Genomic DNA, 9,902 nt, shown 5'->3' on the forward strand with positions numbered 1-9,902 from the left:
AATATGGAGGTTTCGAGCATTTCTGTCAGCACACAATCATTCACGGCCACATTCTAGAAGCTTCGTTTCCACCTTTCCCTATAGAAGGTAATGCCCACTTCCCAGAAGGCCACCCCACCAGAACCACCACCGAGGGATTCAAAGCTCCAGAGTTCAAAAGTGATCAGAACCCACAATTAGCAGTCCATAGCTTGGCTTTCATGTTTGAAGAAGAGCAGACACCAGAAAATATAATTCCAAACAGAATATGATTGTCTCTATGAGGTAATAACTACAACCACCTCGGACTGAAGTTTTCTGTCCACAGTTTCTTTTAGTACAATGCCTTCATTCCCAATGCTGCTTATAGCATCATAGGTTTCAGAAATTAAACAATATATTTTTAACATTCCACAGTAATCATCACTTCCAAAACTGCAATATGCATCTGCATGCTACACTGACATATGATACTTAAGTATTTCATCATATATCTACTCTTGGTCTCAAATAACAGAATCAAAAACACTATACAGGACAAAACACCACAGAACTTTGTAATATCCCCTTCCCCAGTTGTTAGGAGGTAGCACTTTTTCTAAAAAGGAAGTGATGAAAAATCCAAAAGTTTTACATCCAATGTTTGACATCGCATTTCTGCTTTATCAGCTTCTGGCACCACCATATCCCGAAGCCACTCTGGTTTTCATATGTGAGTCTGAATATGCAAAATGGCTGCCTGAGTCTTCATGAAGCAGCAGATAAGCGTGGCTACTCCACGTCCTGGAGCATAACGGAGGATAGGATGGGAGGATGACGAGGATAGGATGGGAGGGTGACGGAGGATAGGACGGGAGGGTGACAAGGATAGGACGGGAGGGTGATGGAGGACAGGACGGGAGCGTGACAGAGGACAGGACGGGAGGGTGACGGAGCACAGGATGGGAGGATGACGAGGATAGGATGGGAGGGTGATGGAGGATAGGATGGGAGGGTGATGGAGGATAGGATGGGAGGGTGATGGAGCACAGGATGGGAGGATGATGAGGATAGGATGGGAGGGTGATGGAGGATAGGATGGGAGGGTGATGGAGGATAGGATGGGAGGGTGATGGAGCACAGGATGGGAGGATGATGGAGGATAGGGTGGGAGGATGACGAAGCACAGGACGGGAGGGTGACGGAGGATAGGGTGGGAGGATGACGGAGCACAGGACGGGAGGGTGACGGAGGACAGGACGGGAGCATGACGGAGGACAGGACGGGATGGTGACGGAGGATAGGATGGGAGCGTGACGGAGGATAGGACGGGAGGGTGATGGAGGATAGGATGGGAGGGTGAGGAGGATAGGATGGGAGGGTGAGGAGGATAGGATGAGAGGATGATGGAGGAAAGGATGGGAGGTGCCATGAGCCTGAGAAGGGCATTGCTGCTCTATTGCTGCCAAACAAATATTCTAACATTCGTCCAGTTTCCAGGACCTCAACTTTCTTGCAAAAGTACTGCCAAAACCAGAAGTTGCACCACAACCAGGATTCTGCGGTCCTGTGAACTCAGACTTTGAGCCTGGGAAGGAGGTCCTGCTGAGTTGGTGAATCTCTGATAACAGTGGGAGGATGGAGGACACTCAGAATACAGTGCAGCAGAACACTGACCACCACTGAGGAACAACCTATACACCACAAAGGCAAGAGCAAGGAGCACACGATGCTGATCAACCTGCCCACGCTGCGGGAATCTGGGGACCACTACTTACAGTGACCAGTGAGAAAGGGGTAAAGCCGTGGTGTTTTCCAGACTCTCCCCATTTCTGCTCACCAAGTTCTGTAAAATCTAGATTATGTTCCCAAACACAGGAACCTCTTAGTACATACTGGTCTTCAGAGGACTCATAGCCTTCACAGCTCACCAGTTTTTCCAAATTTGCATGCAGTATCTAAATCGATCTCACATTCCCATAGCAAGGTTCCAGCCCGGGGCAGGGCCTGCAATTGGCAGAAGCAAAAGCAGGTCAAAGAGTGGCCTTAGTTCTTGGTGAAGACAGCACACAGCTACCAGGCGCCCGCGGCCTGAGCTGGGCTGCACTGCAAGGCTGGGAGCTCCAACAGCGGCAAAGGGAAGGTCCTTCAAAAATATTTTAAGTGGCCGGGTGCGGTGGCTCACGCCTGTAATCCCAGCACTTTGGGAGGCCGAGATGGGAGGATCACGAGGTCAGGAGATAGAGACCATCCTGGCTAACACGGTGAAACCCTGTCTCTACTAAAAATATTTTTTAAAAAAATTAGCCGGGCGCGGCGGCGGGCGCCTGTAGTCCCAGCTACACGGGAGGCTGAGGCAGGAGAATGGCGTGAACCTGGGAGGCGGAGCTTGCAGTGAGCCAAGATTGCGCCACTGCACTCCAGCCTGGGCAACAGAGCAAGACTCCGTCTCAAGCAAGACTTCCTTTTTTTTAAAAGGAAGGCATTACCCCTGTATCCATGGCATTGACATGTCATTAGCTTCTCCTCCTATGCACTTGTTCATCTGTGTGTGTGTCTGTGTGTGTGCCTGTGTCTCTGTACGTGTATGTGTCCATGTGTCTGTACATATGTCTCTGTGTGTGTCTGTGTATCTGTGTGTGGTGTGTGCCTGTGTGTGTCTGTGTCTGTGTATGCCTGTGTCTATGTATATGTCTCTGTATGTCTGTGTGTCTGTGTGTGCCTCTGTGTCTGTATATATCTGTATATCTATGTGTGTGCCTTGCATGTTTGTGTGTCTCCATGTGTGTCTCTGCGTGTGTGCCTCTGTGTGTCTGTGCATATGTGTTTCTGTGTGTGTCTGTGTCCCTGTGTGTGTCTGTATATACTTGTGTATTTGTGTGTCTCTGTGTGTGTGTCCATGTGAAGGCTACTTAAGTGACTGCCATCTACTCACTCTCAGAAAATCAGGAGATGGTGTTTGGATTACATATTTATTAATGAACTCTTAGCAAAGTGAAGCTACCCTCCTCAGGCTGACACTGGCACTTAAGGTCAATCACTGTCTTAGTTAAGACCCTTTGGTTAATTACATAAACCAACCTCAGAAGAACCTAAGTTGGTTTATCTAAAGTGTGAGGACAAAACTATTTTCATTATATTTCAAAAACATGATCTGCCTTTTTTTTATTATCTGCCTTTTTAACTCTCATTCACTCATGAGGATGCAGTGGAGTTTTCCAGAGGCCACGTGGCATGGCAAAAGATTGTATGTAGAGGCAAAGATAAGAATCTGGCCATCCTAGCCTGGGCACGGTGCCTCACGCCTGTAATTCCAGCACTTTGGGAGGCCAAGGCGGGCAGATCACGAGGTCTGGAGATCGAGACCATCCTGGCTAACACGGTGAAACCCCGTCTCTACTAAAAATACAAAAAATTAGCGGGGCGTGGTGGGCGCCTGTAGTCCCAGCTACTCTGGAGGCTGAAGCAGGAGAACAGCATGAACCCGGGAGGCCGAGCTTGCAGTAAGCCAAGATCGCGCCACTGCACTCCAGCCTGGACAACAGAGTGAGACTCCGTCTCAAAAAAAAAAAAAGAATCTGGCCATCCTTTGTGAGGTTTGACATGAAAGAGATCTGCAAATGGGTTTATGGTTATTTTTCAATGAATTAATAAATACTATTTAAATTTCTTAGTTTTAAATTCTAAATTCAGGACATGCCAATACATATAATCCACAAAAACAAAGTTTGTTTGGGGTCCTCCACAAGATTTAAAAGTGTAAAAGTTTTCCTGAGACCAAAACTTTTTAAAAACCACTATCTTAAGTGAACTAACATCACAAGAGAAATCCTAAATAAGGATACCGAGTTTCAACACAGACCCAGCCAAAGCCAGGGAGCCCCTTACGAGCCTGGGATCTGGAACCCAGAACTGAGAAGCGGTCAGGACCCCAGGCAGCCTTGTCTTGGGTTCCTTCTTTTCTCGGGTGGCCGGCATCTGGTCTCTGTTCCTCTCTGTAAGTCTGTCTCTCCCTCCACCCTCTTCAGCTCTTTGGTCATCGTTCTGTGCCGCACATCACAGAAACAGCTGCCCAGGGGCCCTGTACTCCACTCATCTCGGAAACTATCCCACCCGCCCCGTTGGTAGAGGAAAGCACTTCTCAGAGGAGAAGGTCTCGGTAAACTGAAGACATCCCGAGGGTGCCATATTTCAATCATTCCATTCACTGGGTGCTTTGCTCCAGTATCTTCTACACCCCTCCAGGCTCTGCCGGCCTCAGGACACACTACACAACACTGCCAGGCAAGCCATCTGACGGCTTAGCTCACATCAAGCTGGTCCCTTCATCCAGCACTTTTTCAAACCCAAATCACAAAGAGGAAGACGTTGAAAGGGAAAGTGATGTTGATTTGGGAATGGACACTGCGATGGGAATTTACGCGGGTGTACTCAGGGAGGTAAAGGAAGACAAGGATTTTTAAGGGGGAAACGAGGAGGGTTACATAAATCATTTTGAGAAAATTATCCTTGGCCACAAGGATCAAGAACAAGAGTGGTGTCAGTCCAAGGTTGGACAGGCAGTTGCTGGGTAAATGTCCCTGCAGAAGTATTTTGAGTGTGTGTAAGGTTGTAGTGGCCTTTGTGCAAGGTTGTGGTTTTTGCAGAACCTTTTGTGATAGTTCTTATTGTCCGGCATTTGTGCATGAGAACCCTTCCTTCATGGCCTGCCCCTGCTCCAGTGTTAATGTTTCAACACAAGTGACTCCATTTTGATTGACAACTTTCACAACCTGAGTGGCCCCCTCTGGATGTGAAAAATCTAATATTCAAGGCTCCCCACGGCCAGACCCCAACAGACCACCCTAACACCAAGTCCCTTACCCCTCTTCCCGGAACCCACACTCCAGCCACAGAGAATGCGGGTCTCTGATGCTCTGGACATACCTGCCTCTCTTCCTTCCCTACACCCGCCTTGCTGGCATTGCCCGACAATACAAATGTCCTCCCTCCATTTCTGGGTGACGAGTCCCCGTCTTCCAAACCACTGCTCCAGTGCCACCCCCTGCAGGAAGTATTCCCGCTCTTCCCTACCCACCATCTCACCTCTTCCCATCCCCTCCTGGGACACAGCTCAGCTCACCCTGCACCTTATTGTCCTGGTTCAGGCACAGAACCCCTAAAACCCTTTGAATGTTTATATTCTGAGATGGCTTCTAGAGGGAGGCATACCCTAGAGAGCTTCAGGATGGGGGCTGGTGGCCTGAAAAACCAACCCTGTGATTAGAGGGTTAGAATTTCAACCCGATCCCCAACTGCCTCCAAGGAGATGGGAGGGACTAGAGACCAAGTGCAATCCCCATTGGCCAACGATTTCATCAATCATGCCTGTGTAAAGAACCTCCATGAAGCCCCTCATTTATGGGGTTTAGCGAGCTTCCAGGGTGGTGAGCACCTCCCATCAAGGAGCTGGAAGGGTGGAAAGCTTCCAGGGTGGTGAGCACCTCTCATCAGGGTGCTGGGAGGGTGGTGCACCCAGAGAGGGCACGGAAGTGCCATGTTACCCCACCCCCATACATGACCCTATGCATTTCTTCATTTTGGCTGTTCCTGAGTTAAATCCTTTACAATAAACCAGCAAACAAAAGTGAAGTGTTTTCCTGAGTTCTGTGAGCTATTCTAGCAAATTAACAAACCTGAGAAGGGGGTTGTGGGAACTCCCAAATGTACAGCCGGTCAGTCAGAAATACTGGTGGCCCCTGGAACTTACATGGCATCATAGTGGGGACTGAGTCCCTAACCTGTGGGGCTGGCGCTCACTCCAGAGGTAGCGTCAGATTGGAATTGAATTGTTGGATGTGCAGTTGATATTCGAGCATTGCAGAGTTGGTGTGGAAAAAAAACAAGCGGCCAGGGGCGGTGGCTCACATCTGTTATCCCAGCACTTTGGGAGGCTGAGGTGGGTGGATCACGAGGTCAGGAGTTTGAGACCAGCCTGATCAACATGGTGAAACCCCATCTCTACCAAAAACACAAAAATTAGCCGGGCATGGTGGTCCGCACCTGTAATCCCAGCTACTCAGGAGGCTGAGACAGAATTGCTTGAACCCGGGAGGTGGAGGTTGCAGTGAGCTGAGATTGCACCACTGCACTCCAGCCTGGGCGACAGAGCAAGACCCTGTCTAAAAACAAACAAACAAACAAACAAACATTTGATGTCACAAGCAGTGTCCCCTTTGTGTACCCCAGGAACTACCCCACGGCCTCCCTTAAAGTGAGCTCCCAATAAGTACGGAGTGGCATGATGTGGGGTGGAGGAGGAGCAGCACACTGGAGAGGCAGTGGGAGTGCCTGACAGGGCCTGGACTGCACTGCCACTCAAGCTCATGGTCTCCGTGCCTCATCTGTACAATGAAGAATGGAAGCTCATAATCCCCAAGGTCCCTCATATCTAAAATGGGTTAGTTCCAGTCTATGATTTTATGAAGGCTTGGAACCCAGGTCATTGTTAATAACGCTCCTTTCCAGTACTGTATTTGATGAGTTAAGTGTCTACGCACACTGATTTAGAGGAGGGGGGGAAAAGCACTTAATTGATTTTTGGGGGAAAAAATCAATTTTTGAAAAAAATTAGTAACAGTTTTTAAAACCACACAAACTTTTTAAAGAACTGAATTCAGCCAGGGGAATTTTCTTCTCTTAAGTAGGCACAGAGTCAGTCATTCAATATCTACTGGGTTTTCTTTTTCCCAGGGAAAATTCCTCTTTTTTGCTACCCATATATTTTCAACCTCCTAATTTGGGTATTAATTTGTCAGTCCTCCCCACCGTGGTTCCCAAGGCTTCCCAGCTCAGAATCATTTGTGACTTTAACAAAGGCACTGTTGGGCTCTCTGTCCTGGATCATTAATAAACCAGCGTAGGGAGGCAGGGGTCCCACACCGTGCCGGCGTGATGGATGACTATGGAACTTCACCCTTCATTTCAATTTCTCTAACTTTCTAAGCCACACTATCACACCCCTCCTCTTGGAGCCCATAGAAACCATCATTTTTCAGGCAGCTTCGAGGAGAAGCTCATCGTCCTGGCTGCATCTGTTTCCTCCCACATCTGTTTTCTCCAGATCTTCATCATTCATCTCCATTTTCCCACGGCGTCTCTCTGCCCTTCCCTGTAACTTCTAATGGTGTCAGTGGAGCCGCTAACTGGCCCAGTTTAGAGAAATCTGCATGCCACTTTGCACTGGGGCTCCATTTCATTCTTCCTTCTTCATCTGTGCATTGGGGTGCGCACAGGAAGCTTTCTTTTTTCTCAGTACCCACCACCAGCTGGGCTCGCTCACAGCCCCACCCCCACTTCCCATGGGGGAGCGGCTCCCTTAACGACATCGCAGTTGGATTCCATAATTTTGTGGTCATTTCAGTTAATGAAAGCAATCTCATTCTGGTTTTTAAGGCTCAGTCCTGTTCATTTTACAGCTTCAATCTCATTTTCGATTCAGAGCACTCCCTGTCCACCCCTCCTCCCGCATAGACCAGGTTCATGGGCCCTGGAGTTGGTGGGGGGCCTGGGGCAGGGCTGATTTGTTAACCTTCCCTCCCCTTCCCAATGTTCATCCCTCTGGGGATGGGTGGGAGAGAGAACAGCTGCCCTTGCATGACCGCCCAGGAGGCTGCAGCCCTCTCCTGGCCTCATGCTGCTCCTCAGGAAAGACACCAGATCTCCCAACTGAAGCCTAACTATGGGCCTCTCTCCACATCCCTCTGATGACAACACCTCTGGTTTGGGCTGCAGACTGAGGTCTGGGCCAGCCACGCCCATCCATCCACTCTCCATGGAGCCTGCAGGCAAGCAGTTCCAGCTCCCAGGTCTGCCAGGGACTCGGAGGGGGTGGTCTTGGCCCTGCTCTCAGCTGCCTCCCATCAAGCTCCAGCGCACGAGTTTAGCAGCGTCAGGCCGTCTAGTGGGTCATGTTTCCCAGAAGCAGACTCTGAGATGAGGATTTGTGAGCAAGTGAATTATCAAGGCGTGCTCCTGGGGAAAACCTGTTAGGGAGTAAGGGAAGCCAGACGGGAAAGGAGAAGGAGCCAAGAAAGGTTGCCACTTTATCCCAGGCAAGTGTTAAGGCAGGGGTCAGCAAATTAGGGCTTGGGTAGCTAAGATCAGCCCACCAACAGTTTTTGTGTGGTCCATTAGCTAAGATTTTTTTTTTTTTTTTGAGATGGAGTCTCACTCTGTTGCCCAGGCTGGAGTGCAGTGGTGCAATCTCGGCTCACTGCAACCTCTACCTCCCAGGTTCAAGCGATTCTCCTGCCTCAGCCTCCTGAGTAGCTGGAATTACAGGCATCCACCACCATGCCCGGTGTTTTTTTGTTTTTTGTGTTTTTTTTAGTAGTTTTTAGTAGTTTGTATTTTTAGTAGAGACGGAGTTTCACCATGTTGGCCAGGCTGGTTTCGATCACCTCAGGTGATCCACCTGCCTCGGCCTCCCAAAGTGCTGGGCTTACAAGCGTGACCCACCATGCCCAGCCCTAAGAATGATTTTTAGATTTGCAAACATAAAATGTAAAAATCTTTAGCCTCCTTTGATTTTGTCTCTTGACCTGCAAAACCTAAGGTACCAGAAACCCTTGAACAACGTCTGTAAAATATATTTTGAGGATAATGGGGGAAAATGATCCATGAACTGGTGTTGGTGACACTGGAGATGTCAGGGATGTAGACTTAATTAAAGTAGTCCCTGCTTATCAGAAGTTTCACTTTCCTCCATTTCAGTTACCCACAGTCAACCGTGGTCTACAATGGAAATGGGGAATTTTAGGAGTCAATAATTCCCAAGTTTTAAATTGCACACTGTTCTGAGTAGCATGATGAAATCTCATGCTGTTCCGCTCCATCTACCTGGGATGTGAATCATCCCTTTGTCCAACATATCCACGCTGTGGACACTCCCCTCCCCTCCCCACCATTGCCACCATTACTGCATAGGAAGAAACAGTGTTATATAGGGTTTGGTACTATCAGTGGTTTCAGGCATCCACTGGGCATCTGGAAACATATCCCCAGAGGATAAGGGGATACTATTGTATTTAGAGTTGAAATGTCACGATGATTATCATTTACTCTAAATACTTCAATAAAGAAGATGAGGCAAATATGGCAAGAAATGATTAAGTCTAGGTGATAGATTTAATTACACCAGTCTCATTACTGTATGTTTGAGATTTTTTAATTAAAAATATGAAATTAATACTCATCCTCCACTTTTCACCTTCCATATCTAATCCATCACCTAAGTCCTGTCTATTTATTTTACTCTCTAAATTTTTCTCCAATGCATCGCTTTTTCATTCCTGCTGCCATTTAGCCCAGCACCTCATCAAAGACCACATAGCGGAGGCCGCAGGCGAAGACTGCTTCCGCCCAAGATTTCAAGGCTGCAGTCAGCTCTGATCACACCACGGCACTCTAGCCTGGATGACAGAGTGAGACACCACCTCTTTAAAAATGGATATAATTAATAAAAATAAAATTTTGGGAAAAAAAACTTTTAAGACTGAGCAAGGTGGTTCATGTCTGTAATCCCAGCACTTTGGTGGGGCAGGGCAGGAGGATTGCTCAAGACCAGGAGTTCAAGATCAGCCTGGGAAACAGCCAGATCTTGTATCTACAAAAAAAAAAAAAAAAAAAATTAATTAGCCAGGCATGATGGTGTACCTCTGTTGTCCTAGCTACTCAGGAGGCTAAGGCAGAAGGATTGCTTGAGCCCAGGATTTCAAGGTTGCGATGAGCCCTGATCACACCACTACACTCCAGCCTGGGTGACTGAACAAGACCCTGTCTCTAAAAGAGAAGAAGAAAAAAGGTCACACAGCAGTGCAGAGCCACTTTGTATGTGGATGAAACACCCACCATGATGCCTTCTTCCAGCAAACAGTCCCTAAGTGCCTACTATGTGCCAAGCA

General features: G+C 48.1%; 1 pseudogene; it reads right to left on the minus strand.

Moving 5' to 3' along the window:
- Nucleotides 1–750: 750 nt before the first annotated feature.
- LOC139357282 (store-operated calcium entry-associated regulatory factor-like) lies at nt 751–3,936 on the minus strand (annotated as a pseudogene).
- Nucleotides 3,937–9,902: the final 5,966 nt, after the last annotated feature.

This window comes from Macaca nemestrina, chromosome 11, assembly GCF_043159975.1.
Source record: "Macaca nemestrina isolate mMacNem1 chromosome 11, mMacNem.hap1, whole genome shotgun sequence".
NCBI classification, from domain to species: domain Eukaryota; kingdom Metazoa; phylum Chordata; class Mammalia; order Primates; family Cercopithecidae; genus Macaca; species Macaca nemestrina.